The sequence below is a fragment of the Osmia lignaria genome, chromosome 10, assembly GCF_051020975.1.
Source record: "Osmia lignaria lignaria isolate PbOS001 chromosome 10, iyOsmLign1, whole genome shotgun sequence".
Classification (NCBI taxonomy): Eukaryota; Metazoa; Arthropoda; class Insecta; order Hymenoptera; family Megachilidae; genus Osmia; species Osmia lignaria.
In genome coordinates, this window is record NC_135041.1 from 2,334,164 (window position 1) to 2,355,768 (window position 21,605).

Below are 21,605 nucleotides of genomic sequence, written 5' to 3' on the forward strand. Positions count from 1 at the left end.
ATAAATATTATGGTCCAAACTCGCAAAGACCAGATCTTCCGAGTGATATGCTGCTTCAGCTTCGCAAGGAACATTTTGAAAAGCTTGCTGACAATGCAAAAAATCGTACAATAATAGAAACGAACACAAGAAAGCAAAACGATTCAGATTTATGGAGAGCTTTAAAGGAGGAAATGCTAACTGCTTCGAATTTTGGAGCAGTGTGTCGCATGAGACAAACAACGTCCTGCGCAACAATGGTAAAAAACATTTTATATCCTCCATCTGTCGATACCGCTGCTATGAAATATGGCCGCGATAAAGAACACATTGTAAGAAAAGACGTAGCGAACGCAATGAAAACAAGGATTCGAACTTGTGGATTGTTCATTGATCGCGATATTCCATACTTGGGTGCCTCTCCTGATGGACTTATCGACGATGACGGTTTACTGGAACTGAAATGCCCACTATCTGCCGAAAATTTGACAGCGATAGACGCAATAGAAACAATACGTCACTTACGAAACATCTTCGATAAGAGAGATCTACAAGAAATGAATAGCAAGCACCAGTATTTCTACCAAGTACAAGGTCAGTTACATATAACGGAACGGAAGTACTGTACACCTAAAAGCATACATATCATCCGCGTAAATAGGGATGACGCGTTTTGGACAAATCATATGGAACCTTTCCTAACGCGTTTCTACGAAGAATGCATGCTTCCGGAAATATTGGACAGCCGCCACAATAGACACATGCCTATTAGAAACCCAGAATACATACTACGGGCAAAAGAGGACGCATCTATTCAAAAATCAAGCAGAAAAATCGCAAAAAAGCGAACATATGAAAACATGACACGGAACAGTGTTGAAGCATCAAATAGCGACTGTGTCATTGTCAGTCATTCAGTCCAGGAAGAAAACTGCACAGATGATGCTGTACGATATTATATATTAGAGAGTGCTGTTTGTTCCGTAACTGACGTAAAGAAAAATGTACTACCTGTGCAAAGTAAATTAAACGATGAATCGTTAGATCGATTTTTACGTGTTGTCAGAGAAACTACTCCTTTTGAAACGCAAAGTGTCCTATACTTACAGTTTACAAAATGTATCAATCCCTGCCGTAGTGACAAAAGCGTACAAATAATTGGAGGCAACTGTTCTGATCATTGGCGAAGTATCTATTTCAACGGCCGCAAACTCCATGTATACGATAGTTTACCTGGCAGTACATATGAGAAGCTCGTAGAGGAAGAAAAAAAATATATTGCGTTACGATTTCCTCATATTCGCAAAAAGGATATACTTTTTGAAAGAGTTCAGGCGCAACCGGATTGTTACAGTTGTGGTGTATACGCCGCGGCATACATCACTACTATAGTTTTGGGTGGAAAACCTTGCTTAGAAAACTATTCCCATGACATACAGCGGCTGAGATGTCACTTCGTAAATATTATTGAAAATAATAGACTGTCGCCCTTCCCGATAGAATAAGATAGTAATAAGATAATGCAGGGGAAGAGGTTTTAGTGGGTAGTATATCACCCCTTCTGGGTGGTATGAGTCCCACACTGCCCGAGCTTTCCCTTAGCCGAGTGCGAAAGAGAATGTCTCGGGCGTACGTAAACGTATTTCCTCTTCCATAAAAAAAAAAAAAAAAAAAAATTCAGGCTTATTAGCGAGGTCGTGAAGGCAATGTGAATTACTCACATAAAAAAGTTGAAAAATTACCCTTCGTTATTTTTCCCCACGATTTCGACAAACTATAATTTTTTAAAACAGCACAAGTACATATCTTAATAAATTAATGCTTTTCAAAAAGACTCAAGTCATTTGATCCAAGTAGGTATTCGGTTGGTGAGCGAATAATTTTGTGACCCACTATATTTCCCTCAGGCCACGACTTTTCCCAACATTTGGAAGCGATTAGCCCTGACGTCGTAATCCTCTTGACCGTCTAGCAAACGGTCGATGTTTCGCCTACGTTTTTAAAAGCTGACTGCAATAAAAGCATTGTACACATTGCAAACATTTCCTCCGTTGGCGCTGGCCGATCGGGTGATCACAGTTCCTACCTTGTTAGAAGTCTGCTGACAGTTTCAAACGTAGAAAAGAACAACAAGTGTAAGAGGGACTGCCGATTATCACGATCGTAGCTTCTGTCTTTTTCATCCGCTACCCTTTCCTTAGTCAGAAACTTTTTATCGTCAATGAAGTAAATACAGTCCAAATTGTATCATGTTTAGTATCATTTTTCAGAAAAATCTCACCAATGCGGTAGTAAAAGTTTCATTAAGAAAAAATGAAAAATAAAAAAGTTTTATCGTTGAATTAGGATTAGTTACACCGATACGTTTCGGCTCGTCGCGTCGCTTTGAATGTTTGGACCTCTCTGTCCTACACTGTCTGTCCCTTTCTACGTTCACGCTTGGCTCGCGTCGCATGTAAACACAAAATCGACACCAGTAAACATTTTTTCTTTGCCTCTTGAAAATCGAGAGACTGGCAACGGAGAAGTCCTCGTGCCAGACAGGCCGGTTCTCATAGCCCTTATCTATGCTTGAACACTTTGTATTTAGGATATGTTACCAATGCTTTTTGGGTCCAGGAAGTATGACTAATAAACTATTTCACCCTTGGCATTTTCTTTGATTGAAAAAGTGTTATTGATACAAGATCGTATTAATTCTGGCGCGTATATCAACAGGGACAACATCGCTGAAAATTGTAACGAAACGCCTCGGTTACCTATCATTTCCTGTAAAATGCTCTTTTTATTCATGGCCACCGACAGCAAAAAAATTTCTAAATACAGTAAAATCTCGGTTAGTGCATTTCAATCGAGAGCGAATGCAAACTCCAATCGAGTACAGAACACGTTTCTGGAGTGAGTTCGGCTTGTCTTTGATGTGGTGACAGCCGAAAATCGAAGCAGCATACGGGGAAAAAAGCAACTTGAAATACCCGTATACGTGTGAGACAATACTAACGTAATTAAAATTTAAGATTAAAACTGTTTGATTTTTGACTTTTTTTTAATGAAAATTTTACTAACATATTTATGAGGTTTTTCTGATTAAAATGAGACGAAACACGATATAGTTTGAATTATATTTACTTGGTGATACTGATAAAATACGTACTACAAAGTGCCTACGACTTTGTCTCGCGTGCTGCGAAAAGATTATTAGTATGTTACATTCGCTGTGTATAGTAAACGTTTTTGGACTATATGCGAGGCGTAAATGTAAAAATCGGAATAAATTGCTACAAAAGGATAATGTAAAATAATAAAGTACATTATTACAAGACGAACCGTGCGAGTGATTAAATAATAGTGGACGTATTGAATAAAATGTTCAACTTGTTATTCGCACAATCGTACACGATGATAGTCAGAATACCCTGCTGTCCCTTGAAGGGGAAACGCGCTGACAAAATACACATGGCCTACCTCAACCTTTTGCCTATTTCGATTTTTATAACTCCGAAAGCACAGTGCCCAGACCTATCGTAATTTCACCCTGCAGCCTTGAGCAGTTTTTGCAAGCGATTGTGAAAGGACTTTCCTCGGGCCGCTTGCCTTCTCTAAACAGTTTCCATTCAAACAAGCAATCCTTCGATTCCTGATAGCTGAGAGACCCAACGTGGTCATCAGCCGTTCTCGATCACCAGGCCTGTTTAGTCTCACTCACCCTCTTTCAAGACCTCACGCAGTCCAATTCCCCATCATAAAGCGTACGAAAGCAAACTAGAGTCGGGTTAATTGCCCTCAATGACCCTTAAAAATAAGCCATCGCTAACACATTGATAAAAGTACAAAAGTTGTATTGTTGCATTAGTATTTGTCACGCCGCGCAGTGGGACACTGGCCTGGAAAATCTGGTCTAAAATATTTTAGCATTATTTTAAAATCTAAAGCCATAATGTTATAGGTCGTTGGATTCGTTTTAACGTCAATTACAACAATATGTAGTAGTGAAAAATAGAATTAAAACTGAACATATTGGATTAGTTATAGCTCAAAAAATACCAGAGATATAAAAGTTTACTTTGTTAAAGTGTAAAAGTTTATTTTTTTCTAAATGCATATGAGGTAAATTTAATTTTATCACTTATCATTTAACTTGAAGAACCAAAGTAATTTTTCAAAACCACGTAGTCGTGTTAAAAATCGACAAATGATAAAAAGAAATGAGAGTAAATCATGGCCCGTGGATGGAATTAACTATTGGTGAATGAATATTTCATTGGGGGTATACAGTAAAAGCTGGATACATGCAACAAACATTGAGTAAGAGCCGAAACGTATCGCCGTGACTAATACGAATTGAATTATAAAACTTTTTTATTTTAGACTTTTTTTTTAATGAAACTTTTACTAGCGCATTGATGAGATTTTTCTGATTAAAATGATACCAAACACGATACAGTTTGAATTGTAATTACTTGCTAAATTTGGCGAAAAGTCAGAGAGATGGAATCAAAGCGTTGCATATATCCAAGCGAGGTGTTGGTTTTGTAGGGGGGATAGTAATCTTGCATATATGCAGGTTTTACTGTATACGAGACTTCAAGAAATGTCTATTCAAACTCAATTACAACTGAATATTATTGATGTGATGGGTTAGATAAGGTTATATATCTAAATTCGCCTGCCGCGTAAAGCGGCCGGCAACGTTTTTCTGAAATAATAATAAATTAATTATAAAAAGAAGTATAAAAAGAAATTCTAAATAAAAATAATTTGTTATTATTTCACGAAAGCGTTGCCGACCGCCTTACGGCGGCCGGATGTACATATATACCCTAACCTAACTTATGACATCAATAACATTCACTTGTAATTGAATTTGAATAGCAATGACATCTGTTTTGTAGAACATATTCAATTAGTATAGAAATTATGATTAAAAAGGTGTCGTTGGCCAAGAGTGGATGCTAATATAGTTCTTCAGGTATAAATGGGGTCATTTCTCTTGTGGTATTTATTGCTTTCAGACCAGCGGTGTAGATAAGCAACCATAATAGCGAAACGCACGACTCGCCTACCTGCAACGGGGATACATACACCGCATCCTTTTCCAGCTCATTATAACGACAGTTTTGTATTATCCATCGTTTTGAAGAGCTCATTTTAAAGGGAAAACTTCAGAGAATATGACCATATTTTTTCAAAATGTAAATCAGTTCTATCCCTCAACGGAAAAAACGCAAAAAAAGAATGTAACATTTTTCGACATTATAAAGTGAATTATGGAGGTTGAAAAAATTATTTTGTAACAGCCCAATCCTTTGTGAATGAAACACAATAAAATCTGAGATAAAAATTCGTAAGTGAAGCCCGTTTTCGTGAAAGCGGGCAGAAATTGCAAACTTCGAAGGTCTGTAATTTCTAAACAAATTAGAAATCGGCAAAACGATGACTTAAACCCCCCCCCCCCTAATGTTACATGGAGTAAAACCTACAATTTCAGTTTGGCATGAAATGACTTTTTTAATAATATGTCCAAAAATCATCGAAATCGGGAAGGACGTATTGGTTCTGCAGTTTTATTAAAAAAAGGAATAATAATAGCAAGAAAAAATAATGATAGTACATGTTGTGACACATGGCTTGAAAATCGCTATCCTAATCGATAGAACGATGCGTGAAAAAAAAATTCACCTATCGCAGTTCATCGCCTCTTCCAGGCTCGAATTTCCCATTCTTCACGATACATTATATCGTCGCCGACGGTTCTGTCGACGCACACATATTCACATATACGAGCTGCGAATGAGCGCGCGGTCGAGCATAGAAAACGACCGAACTGCGCCCTACAGAATACACGCGAAACTAAATTTCTGGTCTGTTTTACCTTGTTGACGTCTTTCGCGAATGAACAATCAACGAAATCGTAGTTTTCAAATTACTTCTACCTGGAGACTTGTACATCATCCCTTGGGTGCTCGTTTTATTCTATCCGACCCAAAGAATATCAGTCTGGACCCTATTTGGACAATCTATTGGCAGAAATGTTTATATTATGAATAAATCAATGCAGGTGAGTCCGTTCCGCCATTTTCTTGACCGTTGACAGACAGTAATTTCAATATTTTATAAGTTTTTAACGATTTGGATAATATAAGGACCAGACAAATATTCTTTAGAACCTCCTGAACACGCCCCACAAATTTTTTTACATTCTGTTTAGAAATGAGGACGTAATTTGAAAACTAGCATCTAGGGATTTCTCTAGGGACTGTCGGTAAAGTTTTCGACGCTTGCATCACCTTAATTACCAGGTTTCCCATACCGCAGTCAAATCGTTATTGGCAGCATCGTATATCGGGTATTTTTAATTTTGCGCCGCCTCGGAAAACTGAAATGTATTTGGTATCCGATTTAACGATTAAGTAGATAATATTAATTGCTATGGAATATTGGTATAAATGAAATAGAAAATAGAATTATACTGATCCCTTCCCACAGATCAATGTACATGTAATAACAATATCATTATTATTATATCTACATTAGGTATAATGTAATATAGTGATTACATCCCACAGATCAATGTACATTTAATAACAATGTCATTATTATTATATCTACATTAGGTATAATGTAATATTTTGATCCCTTCCCACAGATCAATGTACGTAAATTTAATAACGACATAATTGGTACTATATCTACATTAGATATAATGTAATATACTGATTCCATCCCACAGATCAATGTACATTTAATAACAACATCATTCATGCTATATCCACAGTAGATATAATGTAATATACTGATCCCTTCCCACAGATCATTGTACATGTAATAACAATATCATAGGTACTATATCTACATTCGGTATAATGTAATATACTGATTCCTTCCCACAGATCAATGTACATTTAATAACAATATTACTCATACTATATTTTCATTAGATATAATGTAATATACTGGTTCCTTCCCACAGATCAATGTAGATTTAATAACAATATCATTATTACTATACCTACATTCGATATAATGTCATATAGTGATACATAACAACAGATCAATGTACCTACATTGAATACCAATGTCATTATTACTATATCTACGTGGATATAATGTAATATACTGATTCCATCCTGCAGATGAATGTACATTTAATAACAAAATCATTATTACCATATCTACATTAGATATAATGTAATATACTGATTCCTTCCCACAGATCAATGTACATTTAATAACAATATCTTTCGTAATATATCTGCATTAGATATGCAATGTACATTTAATAACAATAACATTATTACTATATCTACATTAGATATGTAATGTACATTTAATAACAATGTCATTAGTACTATATTTACATTCGATATAATGTAATATACTGATTCACTCCCACAGATCAATGTACATTTAATAACAATGTCATTATTACTATATCTATGTTGGACATAATGTAATATACTGATTCCTTCACACAGATCAATGTACATTTAATAACAAAATCATTATTACCATATCTACATGCTATATAATGTAATATACTTATTCCTTCTCAGAGAGCAGTGTACGTTTAATAACAATATTATTATTACTCTATCTACATTAGATATGTAATATACATTTAATAACAATGTGATTATTACTATATCTGCGTTGGACATAACGTAATATACTCGTTCCTTCCCAACGATCAATGTACATTTAATAACAATATCATTAGTACTATGTCTACATTCGATATAATGTAATATACTAATTCCTTCCCACAGATCAATATGCGTTTAATAACAATATCATTAGTACTATATCTGCATTCGATATAATGTAATATACTGATTCATTCCCACAGGTCAATGTACATTTAATAACAATATCGTTAGTACTATATCTACATTCGATATAATGTAATATACAGATTCACTCCCACAGATCAATGTACATTTATTAACAATGTCATTATTACTATATCTACGTGGATCTAATGTAATATACTGATTCCTTCGCACTGATCAATGTACATGTAATAACAATATCATTAGTACTATATCTACATTCGATATAATGTAATATACTGATTCCTTCCCACAGATCAATGTACATTTAATAACAATATCATTAGAACTACATCTACATTCGATATAATGTCATATAGTGGTACATTCCAACAGGTCAATGTACCTACATTTAATACCAACGTCATTATTACCATGTCGACACTCGATATATCGTAATATACTGATTACTTCCCACAGATCATTATACATTTAATAACAATATCATTATTACTATATCTTTATTTTTTTTTAAAAAGAAAAAAAAACCCACCACCTCAACTTACCTGTGTCTGTATAGACCGCGGTAAGCCCGGAACCACCTTTCGGTATTGCTTCGACCCTCCTGCTAATGATCACCACTATTTTCCTTCCTTCTCTAATTTTTCAATACTTCCCCCAATATATACAGAGGGGAATGCGACTTCTCCCCTTTCCATTATTGCTGTTGCGTGTCCGTCGCGGTAAAATAGGGATATTCGGGGATTTAGGTGCAGGTGTGACAGTCCGTGGAGTGCAGAGGCGCTCCGCTCTCAAGGCGCGGATATACAACATAATAAACTGTTATTTTGTTTAGAATACTTTAATACTTTGTATTTCAATTTAAATCGGAACTTTAAACTTTGCGTTATCAAGGCTTAGACCATTGAAGACTTACTTTCACGTTAATAGGAAGATATGTTATGAATGAAAAAGCTGTTTTTTTTTGTAAACACCTTTTTGTATAAGGGGGAAGGTGTAACGTGAAACGTTATCACATGAATATGTTTAGAGTGGTGTGGCGACACTGCCATAGGAATATTTATCGATAGTCTATTGTATCGATATGTCTTGAATGTTCTTTGAGGACCTTTGTATCGATGGTCATAAATTAAGAGCGAAATTCGAACATCATCTATGCGTACCCTTATATAAATAGACAAAGAGTAAATTGTAAACCCCTCGACGTGGGTGATAGAGCTGAGAGAAGGCCGGAAGTCCAGAGAATGGAATAGTTTCACTTTGAAAATTCCTAAAAAACTAATTTATGATAGACCATAGCCAATTCGTTGTTTTCGACCAAGTCATGAACGGTCGTTAAGGGTTACGAAGTCTTTTTCGATATCCTGTCTTTTCATGCACTCTAAGAGGGTCGTAAATTTCCTCAAGAGTTGCTTTGGCAAATACAAGGTCTTGTCGTTTCCTAATTTCTCTGGGTCCCACGCTTTCTCGTAGCACATGTGCGCTGCAACATTCTAGCGTCTTGGCGGAGCGCCTCCACTTCCAGGCGCTTGAGGGTGGACCACAGCCAGGAGAAGGGGCCCACACGAGACGGGGTGGACTCCTCCACCATTGGACGAGGGATGATCCTGAGGGAGGATCCAGGATCCACCAAGGAAGGGGCATCGACCGGCAACGCGCGAAGATCTCCTCCGCCAAGCGCAGAATTGTTAGAATGATTTTGTTACTCGTTACAAACAAGTCGTTCTCACTCAGAAGGGTCTAAGCCTTAATAACGCAAAGTTTAAAGTTCCGATTTAAATTGAAATACAAAGTATTAAAGTACTCTAAACAAAATTACAGTTTATTATTTTGTATATCCGCGCCTTAAGAGCGGAGCGCCTCTGCGCTCCACGGACTGTCGCACCTGCACCTAAATCCCCGAATATCCCTATTTTTCCGCGACGGACACGCAACAATTGCATTCTATCCTATTGTTTTAAATTTACATTAACATTTTTGTAAATCCTAATTTTTACTTTTATGTGCAGAATAATCCATTATTCTCTTTTCATACAATATGTATATCTAATTGTTCTTCTATCCATCCTCGCTATTTCTCTTCTATGTTATTTGTCTTCTCTATCTCTATTTGCTATCTGGTGTTATTTCCCTATTCTATGGCTGTAGCTTACTCCGTACTTCGTATCCCATGTGTGTCCTTTTTCTATACTCTCAGCGTTAGCGTGAGTTTCCCTCTCGTTTTCATTCCCATACTCTATGCTCCTAAACATGGCGTATCACATTCATCTGTCAATTCCGTATATAATTTACCCATGTAACTAAATAATCATTGTTTCTATGTTTCTTTCAGGTCGTAATTACATATATATATACATTTATACATATTCTACATTACTACATCTATTCCTTACATGCAAAGCTGTCCAGGTAATATACAGATCCATGGGTTGGTTTACCAAGATACTTGTTGCGTATATTTTTTATACAAACCCTTTTTACATCCTTGTTTATATTTTTAGTTCTACATATGCCATTTCGCCTTACTGGTTGACCGTATGCGGACATACTCTACTAAATACTCTTGTTCCATGTCTAGAATACCGTAAGTATCTTTTCTTATTTCTTTTTAGCTTGCTCATCCCTTTATATATATATATTATTTACCCGCTGTCTTTATCACTTAGAAATGTAGTAGGTTTACTACCCGCCAAAGTGCTCCGTTTCAGTCTCAAGTAGAGATTGGATGGCAACATCCTTAACGGGTGTTCCAAGATTTCTTCTTTAGACATTTCATATTGTTCCCTTCCTTTGCACTCATATTTATTGTTTACCTCACATGAACTGTTTTTTAACTTACTTATTTTTCTGCTAGTTAAATAAGTAAGTGGTGAGTTTATTCTTTGTCTTCTTATATTATATTTTCTATTCGTCAATTATACAATGTCATGCTTTTAAGATTGCAAAAAGTTCTCTTTTGTCATCTTCTGTATAACAATTTTCTATATTTCTTTTTGTCCAAGCTACATAAAATCTTTGTCCTTAAATTAGAATTCCCTATGTATAAATAAGTTGTTAGTCAGGTGGATAAAATAAATAAATAGGATAAATAAATTGTTAAAATCATATATATACATAAGATTACTAATTTTAATCTTCTGATTCTAGTGTTCCCCATTTCTTCTACACGGCTCTCTTGTGGACTTTTTATATTATCTATTTAACTGTCATTCACACGTTTGTTCCTGATGTTTCATCTTTTTCTTTTTCAATATTACCGTAAGTATTTACTTATTTTTTATTTATTTATACCCCGTTTTCCGAGAGGGACTAAGTCCAGTCCTACTGGTGTGTTTTCTAATCTTCTATTTTCCTTCCTTTGTCTTTGTTTTTCCCTTTCTTTTTCCTTTCTTATTCGCTCTCTTATTTTCTCCCTAACTTCTTTTTCCCATTTTTCCTTTTCTTTCATTATCTTAATTAGATATTCCCTCACCATTGGGTTCTTCTTTGTATCTTTTAGTAATTTTTCCATGTTATTTTCGTTCCATGTTGTCGGGTATATATTTCTCTTCAGTTTTTCTCTTTCTTGTGCCCATTTAGGACATTTAAACAAAGTGTGCTCTGCATCGTCTCTTTCTTCTTCACAAAACCAGCACTCTGGTGTTTCTTCCTTCTTTATTTTGTGCAGGTATTTACCAAAGCACCCATGCCCTGTGATTGCCTGTACCGTGTGGTAATCCAAGGTTGGGGCTCCTCCACTTTTCCATTTCTTAATACTTGGTATTATCTTGTATACCCATCGTCCTTTATCGCTGGCCTCCCATTCCTTCTGCCATTCCTCCGTCATACATTCTTGCTCCTCTTCTTTAATTTCTTTCTTTTTCTTTCTTTCTTCTTCTACTCCTTTATCGTCTAATTCCTTTTTATATCTTTGGAATATCCTACTTCTTTTTTTAACTACTAAATCCCAAGGCGGCTGTCCCGTTATGGCGCACATTGCCTCCAGTGACACTGTTTTATAGGTCCTCAATAACCTACCTAGTGGTATTCTCTGTACCTTTCTTAGCTCGTCTACATTTATTCTGTATTTTAATGCTCTTTCCCATATTGGAGCTGCGTACATGACTACAGATTCCACCACCCGGTAATATAGAATCCTCGCCATGTCTCCGGCTCCTTTTGTATTAGCCTGTAGCGTACATAGGTGTATCGCATACTTAACGGCCTTGTTTGTACAGTTCTTAATGTGCTCTTTGAACACTTGGTTTTTTTCGAAAATTACCCCTAGGTATTTGGCGCTATTGCGTATTGCGATTTCAACATTATTAATGTTTACAGGGACTCCTTCTAGACATTTTCGACCCGTTAAAAGGATCACCTCCGACTTGTGCGGCTCCAGTTCCAGTCTTTCGCTATGGAACCATGGTAGTATATTTTTTATTGTTTGATCTGCTATAATCCTCATAGTCTCTAAGTCTTTTTCGATTATAATGATCTCTACGTCATCTGCGAAGGCAATCAGATATACATCTCTGATTCTTTTTATTTTTAGGAGCCCGTCGTAAACCAGGTTCCACATAAAGGGGCCTATTACGGACCCCTGCGGAACCCCGCCGAAAACTTGTATTCTATCGGAACCATCTGCTGCGTTTACAATGAGCCATCTATTTTTAAGATAGTCTTTGAATATTTCAATCAGTTCCCTCGGAAACCCTTTTTTTCTCATTTCCCTTATTATGCTCTTCCATTTTAGCGAATTGAAAGCATTCTTTACGTCTAACAGTATAAGGAGGCAATGTTTTCTTTTCTTTTTTGCTGTGTCCCATAGTTCCATCACCTTATCCATTGCATGGACTGTACTTAGCCCCTTTCTGAAACCGTACTGGTCCTTTGTTAGATCATTTTTCTCTAATTCTTCTAGTAACTTTTTCTTTATTGTGTATTCGAATATCTTTGCCATGTTAGATGCAATACATAGGGGTCTGAAATCCGATGGGTTCATTTTTCCGTCTATGTTATCCGTTGTCCTCTTTTTTTTCCCTTTTGAAAGTAGCACTAGCCGAGTCTCTTTCCACTTTTCTGGCCAATATCCCTTCTTTATACAACAATTTAGTACTTTCTGCAGCCTTTCAGCATTTCTTAGTCCTATTTCTCTGGCAGCCAAAGCCGGAATCCCGTCCGATCCTGATGCCTTTTTTACCTGTATCTTTTTGCAAGCCTCTACTACATCTCTAAGTGTAATTTCTACTTTATTTGTTTCTGTATTATCTACTGTCCCTTTATCCTCAACTCTCTCGTACTCATCCTGTTTCATTATAAATAACCCCTTTACAATTTCTCTGGTTTGTTCTAAGTTCAAAACCACCGGTGCCGGTTCCGGTTTCATTTGCTTCATAATTGACTTGTATGGCCTACCCCAAATATCTTGATCCACCGTATCCATGAACTGCTTCCATGTATTCCTTTTCGCTTTTTTTATCGCATTCTTTAGTAATCTTTTCGCCTCTTTGTATCTATCTATTATTTCCCTCTCGTTAGTTTCCTTGCCGTTTTTCCTACTTCTTGTGGCTGTTCTCCTTATCCTATTTGCATCTTTTCTTAGTTTCGCTATCTCATCCGACCACCAGTACACTGGTTTTCTTTTTCCTACCTTACCTCTACTTTTCTTACTTTCGTTCCCTATACATTCTATATCGTTTATGAACTTCCTTACATCGTCTATGCTCTCGCATCTATATTCCTCTTTTTCCTGTTCGTCTCTAAACTTCTCCTCGCTTTTCTTTATAAATTCTTTTATATCAATTACCGATCTGATCTTTGTCTTTTTTTCTTTTTCAGGTTTTCCTCCCTTCAGTTCTACAATATGCCACAAATATTGGTGGTCCGATCCGGTGTACTCTGTGAGGACCTTGCTCTCCATAACTTTACATATCGGATATGGACTCGTGATTAATATATCCACCTTTGAGCCTCGTCCCCTCGTACATGTACTTCCACCCTCTGTATAAACGGGAAACAAACCTATACTAACGATGGCTTCCGCTATTTTCTTTCCCCTCTTGTTCCAGCCCTCACCCCCCCCCCCCCCCCCCCCCCCCCCAAAGTGGTGACTTTCCATTTAAGTCTCCCGCCCAGAGGATTCCTATCCATTTCTTAGCTTTAACTATATCTAAGATTTCTCTTATTCTATTATCTGTTTCTATGTCGTCTATATTTGGTGAAATATAGCTACTAACAACCAGAAAATCATTATAATTTATAGCCACAAGTCCTATGCTTTGTTTTATGGCATTTATTTTCGTTGCCTTCGCAATTCCTGTATCTGTCACCCATATAGCCGCATCCCCCTTGCTATCATTATGCCAGTAGTCTAAGCTCCTATTTTGTTCAGATATTATTACTATATCTACGTCCCTTTCTTCTACTGCTTTACTCAGTAAGTCCTGCGCGGCCTTACATTTATTCAGATTTATTTGTAGCATCTTTATATCGAGTTTTGTACTAGTTTACTCCCGCTTATCGCGTCTTTGTACACCGCACACCTTATCGACCCTGCGATATGGCTTACCGCATTCCCCGTCAGTCCCTTAGTCGTACAGAGTCTACAATGGGACCTTTCCGCCTTACACTCCGACATATTATGTCCTTCTATGCCACACCTTCTACATATAATTTTGTCGTCTTCCACTGCTGCGCACCGCGCATTTAAAACATCTTGTTTTACAACTATTGTGGCATTTAAAACATCTAATAATATCAGGTAGCTGTCGTACCCTACATCTTACCCATCCTATTTTTATTTTACCCTCCTTAATTCTTTCCTGTAGCTCTGCAGGCCCTTCCACAATTGCTATTTGTGTTCCCATGTATGCCTTTCGCAGAGATCTGCATTTCATTTCCTCTAAATTTATTTTGGAATCTTTGGCTAGTGCCTCTAATTCTTTTTATACCCTCTATATCGTTTCCCATTTTATTCTTAAGTGATTTAGTCACTTCTGCAAAAGTCTTTCCTTTTTCGACCCTGATTGTGACCGCCTCACCCTTCTTATTCTGTATCTTTCTCTTATTTTTTTCCTCACTCCTATATTCTACCCCTGTGTCTTCCTTTATACTATCTATTCTTTCCTTCCCCTTTTCTTTTTTCTCTGTTTTTCTCTTCTTTCTTTTTGCCGTCTCCCATTCGGACTCCGACGACTCTTTATTGTTTGCTTTCCTTATTATCTGGATATTTCTAATATTAGGCAGTATTCTATTACTTATCGTATTTGTTTTTGTTTTCTTTTTCATTGTTTCCGTCTCCGGAGGCGTAATATCTTTCCTCTTATTTAAATTTCCTTGTAACTCTTCCCCATTGTGTTCTTGTCTGTTTCTTTTCATACTTATTTGTTCCATTAGTTGCTTGTGTATTTCACTATTCGATTTTTCCTTTTCCCTTTCTTTTAGTTTTTCTTCTCTGTAAATAATTGTCACTGCTCTTGCTAGATCTTTTGCCTGCGCCAGTTCCTTTCCCATTTTTATGCTTGTATTTTTAGCGTCTATATTTGCATTTCTCATTCTGCATAAGTGTGCATTTACTGTCTCATGGTATTTCTGCAGCATTTCCAAGATTTGGCACAGTGATGACATAGATACTCCTACTCCTCCCATCTCTTCGTCATATTGGATTAACTCCTCGTTTCCTCTGTTAATCTCTGTTCTTGTCTCTTTCTGAGTTCCCTTGCTGTATTCGCTCGTATCCGTAAATGCATTGTCTTCTTCGTCTCCGGTAAACTCAACATCCGTTGCCATTATTTCCTCGCTGGCTCTAACCGGACTTCTTGACAACATTCTTACTGGCCTAAAGATCGCCATCATCTCCTTTGTCTTTTGACTGATATTTTTCTCCTTATCTTCCATTATTGGGGGTTGGTCTGGTACTTTAAAGTCCTCTCCCTCCCTCATAATGAACTCTCCTTTCTACCTTTACTCGTATCCTTTTTATTGCCCGAGGTCATCGTCGTTTTTTCCCGTCCTGTTACTTTTTGTTTTTAAGAGTTTAAGTTGTATTCATTCATTTGTATCCCACGAGTGTGGTCGGAATTAAACATCAGCCTGCGTAGAGCCGCCTTGCGCAGGTAAGCCTTTATTTCTCGGGGGGGGACGGCAGGTACCCCCGAGGGGCCGTTCGAGGCTACACAATTTCAGTCCCTGTAGCCATGAGCCTATCGGCATGGTACCTCACACCTTAAGCTAGGACTTTTAGTCTGAGTCCGGTCCGACCTGTCTATTTTTCGTTCCGTGCCATGTAACCCGTAGATATAGAAATTACAAATAAAGTTCTTGTTATAAATGTTTTTAGTTTATATTTTCTTCCTTTTTTTGTTTTTCTCTTTAGGTTTACACCTCTTCCTGTTATGCTCATTTGTATTTGGCGGTTCCAGTCATGCGCACTCACGCGAGTTTTACGATGTATTACTACGCGAGTAGTTACGCACTATTCCCACCCCTGCTTTTACTGTTACTTATGCCATTCATAGTTTACATAATTGCGTTTTATAGAATGACTGTATTCTGTGTTTGCATCACGTCGTGCTCGTGTTATAGTTTTATTGTCTGCCTCATTTTATTTTCAATTGCCTGTTTCGTTTCTCCGTGTGTTTTCTTGATAAACCTACATTGTTTTTAGTGACCTAAGATTTTTTTTTTTTTTCCTTGTGTAAGGTGTACAAGTGTAATTTATTATACGTCTCCTGTCTATGCCAATACTACTTTTGCACTGTTTAGTTGTATGTATGCGTTTTCTATTTTCCATTCCTACACCCGCGTTTCTATCTTATTTTGTTTTCTTCTTTCTTTTAAGATTATGTTTATTCCCCTCTCTACCAATTTCCTTTATTATATTTCAGCTTCCTTTAATTCATTTATTTTCTATTGTCGACAAGCCAGCTATTTCTGTTTTAGCTTTTCTTTCCTATAATAAGATTATTTTTTGGCTTGTTCTCCACTAATGGGATACAGTACTTAGTTAGATATATACTTATTTATTTATTTACAAGTTTACACTACAGTATATATACAATACTTTACTCGTGTCTACGCCTAACGCCCGTCATATTACCAAGCATGTGTTATATGTTAAAAACAAATTCTATTTATCCAATAACATCTACTATCGTACCTTACCCCTTGTTGAATATTTTACCCTAGCTTACTTTTCTTTCCTAGTACTAGGTTTTTGGCAGATTTTGGTATCGCTACTCTTCCCCTATAATTTTAGCCTATTCTTGGCTTATTTACTATATCATATCATATACATTATTCTTATTAATCCTGTTCTCGTTGCCACTTTCTTTCTCCTTTATTCTTTTTGTTGCCTTACTTACTCCTTCTAGCATATGTGTTCCCTTTAGCTAATGGCAGAAATCATAACCTGTCGGTTATTTCACTTAATTTTTAGACTTATTTATTACTCAGATTTCATTTAAACTACTCAGTCTCTACTAGTTTTATTTCTCGTTCTTTTTACAATTATTTTTCCACACTTTTCTCATATTTTCTTTGTTATATTCGAGTTTGTTTCTGGTTCATCGATTATCTGTTGTCTGTTATAGACAAGCCACCTGTTTCAGTTTTAGTATATACTTTCCTATACTAAGATTACTTTGTTGTCTTACTCTTTGTTAATGAGATACAGTACTTAACTAATTATATATTTATTTATTTATTTACAAGTTTACACGATTACATTAAGTTATATATATACAGTACAGGGTCTACCATTTATCTCGCAACCCATGCGCGCGCAAATTGATGAAAATGGCAACAGCGCAAGAATTCTAGAGATGTAAAAATCCGTATAGTTAAGTTGGTAATTGATTCGGGATACACCGAGTACACCGAGTTTCATCGAACTTGTTGCGGCGTGTGAAACTAACACATATTCACGCCAGAGAGCCGATTGGCGAGGGGCACGCAAAGGAGGGATTGCAGCCAATTGACTGCCGTCGTGAATATGTGTTAGAGTCACACGCCGCGACAAGATCGATGAAACCCGATGTACTTGTATCCTGAATCGAATCTCGGACCACAGTTCAGTTGATTACCAACTTAACTGTACGGTTTTTACATCTCTCGAATTTTAACGCTGTTGCCATTTTCATCAATTTGCGCGCGCATGGGTTGCGAGATAAATGGTAGACCCTGTACACGATCCTACTATTTTACCAAATATTTCCAGTCCTTTTCGTATCATAATCTATTTACCTACGTGGACTGTGCTCTCGGTGCGTCTGCAATCTCCGACGGTCGGACCAGACTCCATTATTACTATATCTACAATAGATCACAGCCGACTCTAGTACTAGCCATGCTGAACAACGTGGCAACACCGCTCACGTGACAATCGGGAGTCCTATTTTCAAAAACAGAGTCCTGTGCTCGGAATTGTAATTAACGTCTTTTTTAATTAAAAGCTGTAGTATTATACACTATTTGGTGTTAATTATGTATAAACAATATATAAACGTTGTAACTATGGCAAATAGAAGTGATGTGGTAGTATAAAATTGTTATAAATGTGATATATATTTTGTGTACTCTCAAAGTAGTTTGATGTTGTGAAGCACGATATTTGAAATATTTACAGTGGTTTCAAGAAAATTTAGGTATGAAGCAAAATGAAACCATCTTTGGATCAAATTGAAACATTTAAGAATTGATAAACGTGTATATAAGTTAATAAAAACCTTGAAACAAACGAAATTATTGGAACGAAACCAAAGAGGTTATGTGAAGTCCAGAGAGTAGTCGGGAGTCTGACGACATTGATTGGTTGAGAGTCTGGGAGTCCGGGAGGCAGATAGAGTCGGGTAGGTGTTGATATATTCATACCGGACTCCCGCGGTGTTGCCATTTTTACTTCAGCACAGCTAGTACTAGAGTCGGCTGTAAATAGATATAATGTAATATACTGATTCCCCCCCAGAGAGCAGTATACCATTAATAATGTTGCGATCCTCCCCGGTTTAAGAGAATATAGATGCGAAACATGATGTGAACCAGGCTGTATGAACTATGAACTAGCTTGTAAAGACAGTTGAATGAGGAAACTGAAGCGCGTCAAATTTGAATTATAAAAGAAAATCAATTTTGCGTTATCAAATTGTTATCAAGGATTCCTTATCAGTAGCTCGTTTAGAAGAAGAAGATCGGCTTATCGTTATCAAAATGTTTATCAAGGACTAAATTAATGAGCGTTGCTAATGGCAATTTACTTAACGATCAGCAGCTATAAATAAGGGATCCTTCCAGAAAATTTCGTCCTTTATTCTTTGTAAACGATTAAGAGAAGAGCACGTATAAAACATTAACTTACAATTCAATTTATTGTTCTCGTTCAAATATATTAAAGTTAAAGTGAAACGTTAATAAAAGTTCAGTTCATTTTAAATAGTTTAAAGTTAGTTTTCTTTTTCTTTAAAATTATTATCGTGAGCAGAGTGCTTTAGCGCTCCACGGGCGGCTTATCCACGATCCTTGGATTTAAAAATCCCTAGAAGAGCGAAGAATCGCGCAACAATAACAATATCATTATTACTATATCTACAATAGATATAATGTCATATAGTGATACATTCCAACAGATCAATGTACCTACATTTAATACCAATGTCATTATTACCATATCTACACTAGATATATCGTAATATACTGATTCATTCCCACAGATCAATGTACATTTAATAACAATATCATTCGAACTATATCTACATTCGATACAATATAATATACCGATTCATTCCCACAGATCAATGTACATTTAATAACAATATCATTAGTACTATATCTACATTAGATATAATGTCATATAGTGGTACATTCCAACAGATCAATGTACCTACATTTAATACCAATGTCATTATTACTATATCTACCTGGATATAATGTAATATACTGATTCGATCCCACAGATCAATGTACATTTAATAACAAAATCATTATGACTATATCTACATTAGATATGTTATGTACATTTAATAACAATATCATTATTACCATATCAACATAGGATATAATGTAATATACTGATTCCTTCCCACAGATCAATGTACAGTTAATAACAATATCATTAGTAATATATCTACATTCGATATAATGTAATATACTGATTCCTTCCCAGAGCGCAGTGTACCTTTAATAACAATATCATTCGTACTATATCTGCATCTGATATGTAATGTACATCTATTACTGTATCTACGTGGATATAATGTAATATACTGATTCCTTCGCACTGATCAATGTACATTTAATAACAATATCACTATTACTATATCTACATTCGATATAATGTAATATACTGATTCATTCCCACAGATCAATGTGCGTTTAATAACAATGTCATCAATACTATATCTACGTGGATATAATGTGATATACTGTGTTCCGACCGTTCGACGGAACAGATGTACGAGAATTTCTAAAGGGAGTTTATGACAGTTCTTCGACGAAAAGCTATTTTTGATTTTAAGTTTAGAGTTTAGAATAACCGCTTACCTTCTTTGAATAATAGAGTCCGATTTTAGTTTTCGTTTTTGTCCTCAATAGCTCCGCTCATGTCATAAACTGGGCTTTCCGAAGGGTAAATTAAAATTTCGGTATTTCGTAACGGTACCCCAACCTTCGAGTGTCAACCTGGATGAAAAAACCCCGGCGTAGCGGGACTTTCGAGGTACTCGTGCACTCACCGACATCGCCCCACCCTCTCTAGACGATGACGCGCTAAGGGCGCTAGAGAGGGTGGGACCGATTTTCAGGGGGATACGCCGATTGGAATTTTGACTTTTCGTAGGAAAACCAATCAGCGCGTTATCCCCCAACTTGACATCTCCAAGAGAGATGATATAGAGGCGTTCGTAACGCGACGAGGGCACTTCGGCTTCTTCTTCTTCTTCTTACAAGTTTTCGGTAACCAGAAGAGGAACATTTAGACGTAAAATAACTGCGACATAGCCATCGTTTCGGACACGTTTTTTATCATCTGGTCTCATCGTCTTTTCGGAGACCAGAATAGACAATTAATTAATGGAAATTAATTTTAAAATTAATACGACGTTTCGGGCAACCCACGAAATTGCCACGAGTCACGACATGGTCCTTCGAGCCGGATCCGCGATCTGAGGAGTGCAGTGCATAGACAGTGTACAGTGACGTACGGATCCTTTCGTTAGATAAAGAAAGACAACAAATTGTGGTGAAATAAGACCACACAGCAACAGATCTGACACGGAGCAGCTCTGGTTGGAAGTTTCATATCAAAGGAAAATCATCGGTCAGGATGTGACGTACAGCAGTTGGACATCCAGTGCCTGGAAGCTGTGCAGCCATTTACAACCGGTGGCACCCGTCGACGGCAACATTTCGAGCCCAAGACAACTGCAACACGCAGAATCAACCAAAGGTAGGCTCGTTAGTCACGAATTACCAATCAGAACCTATCTCGTTATACTTTCTCCTTTTCATTGTTTGTTATCCTTAATCTCTCCGTCTCGACAAAATGGCGACCGGGAGCACGAGCGTGTTAGATAAAACGAACGCACGCATTCGGGATCTCAAACAAAAGCGACGAATTTTTAAATCCCAATGCACGATGTTTGGGAATTACGTCGACGCATTCCAAGATTCCGTGAAGGAACGCGTAAAATTGCGGGAACGTATACAGAGGTTGCGAAATCAATTCGAAACTTTCAACGCGATTCAAGACGAATTAGCTCTTATCGATAATTTTGACGAAGCCGAAAACGAACGTCAAACTACAACAGATCATTTTGATGACATAATGACCAACGCGATCGTATTGTTAGAACGTTTTGAGCGATC

At 36.8% G+C, this 21,605-nt stretch overlaps 1 long non-coding RNA gene across 2 annotated transcripts; it reads left to right on the plus strand.

Annotated features, from left to right (window-relative positions):
• Window positions 1–10,011: 10,011 nt before the first annotated feature.
• On the plus strand, window positions 10,012–13,832 carry LOC117610892 (uncharacterized). 2 transcript variants are annotated; one of them, XR_013062863.1, is made up of 5 exons: window positions 10,012–10,197; window positions 10,271–10,353; window positions 10,917–11,027; window positions 12,087–12,173; window positions 12,301–13,832. It is a non-coding gene; the product is annotated as an uncharacterized LOC117610892 (long non-coding RNA). The 2 variants fall into 2 exon arrangements; XR_013062864.1 differs by lacking the exon at window positions 12,087–12,173 and having other exon boundaries at window positions 13,587–13,832.
• The last annotated feature ends 7,773 nt before the right edge of the window (window positions 13,833–21,605 follow it).